The sequence below is a fragment of the Lupinus angustifolius genome, chromosome LG10, assembly GCF_001865875.1.
Source record: "Lupinus angustifolius cultivar Tanjil chromosome LG10, LupAngTanjil_v1.0, whole genome shotgun sequence".
NCBI classification, from domain to species: Eukaryota; Viridiplantae; Streptophyta; class Magnoliopsida; order Fabales; family Fabaceae; genus Lupinus; species Lupinus angustifolius.
The window spans coordinates 13,462,861-13,463,694 of record NC_032018.1 but is presented as its reverse complement, the minus strand read 5'-3'; positions in this window follow the sequence as shown (position 1 = coordinate 13,463,694).

Here is an 834-nt window from a genome sequence, read left to right as displayed (position 1 = left end):
TATTGTTAATAATATGAATGTATGAGTAATATGTGCGTTTTAACTATGCGAATACATGAGTAACATGTGTTTTCCTAGTAATGCGAATGTACGGGTAACATGTGTATTTTTAACCATGCGAATGCACGGGTCACATGTATTTAATTACTATCATTATATTATTTAATTAAAAGATAACAATGGTATATATATTCATGGAAAATATATGTATTTTAATTAGTAATATAACAAATCAATTATTAGACTCTTTTTATTATTTTGATTAAATTTATCAGAAAAAATATCTGTCATATCCTAACTTAGAGTGTTTTTAATTTATGAGTTATTTTCATACAATGATTATTAGCTAAAACATAATCAAATAAATAACATTTAATCATACAATATTTGAATGCTAAAAATATATTCAAATATTTATACACAATGAACATTAATCTAAAATAAAACATAAGCATTTAAGAGATATGCTAAAAAATCCTTATGACTTTACATGATACTTATAAACGTAATCACAAAAAATATGATGCAAAAATAACTCCTTATATTTATAATTTTATATAGAGAATATAGAGGTGAGATATTATCCAATACAATTTGAATTTTATTTATTGAGTTATTTAAGAATTAAATATTTTCTATAACACACTTTCAGCAAATAAATGCTTATATAAACACATTTATAATTGTTAATATTCTACATATACACTCAAAAATCAATGTTAATATTGCACCTATATGAATGGAAAAATATAATGGTTCAATACATAATTTATTGATATTATAAAATATATGTATATTATATTTGCATTATGCATAAACAAAGAAGCGACCCGT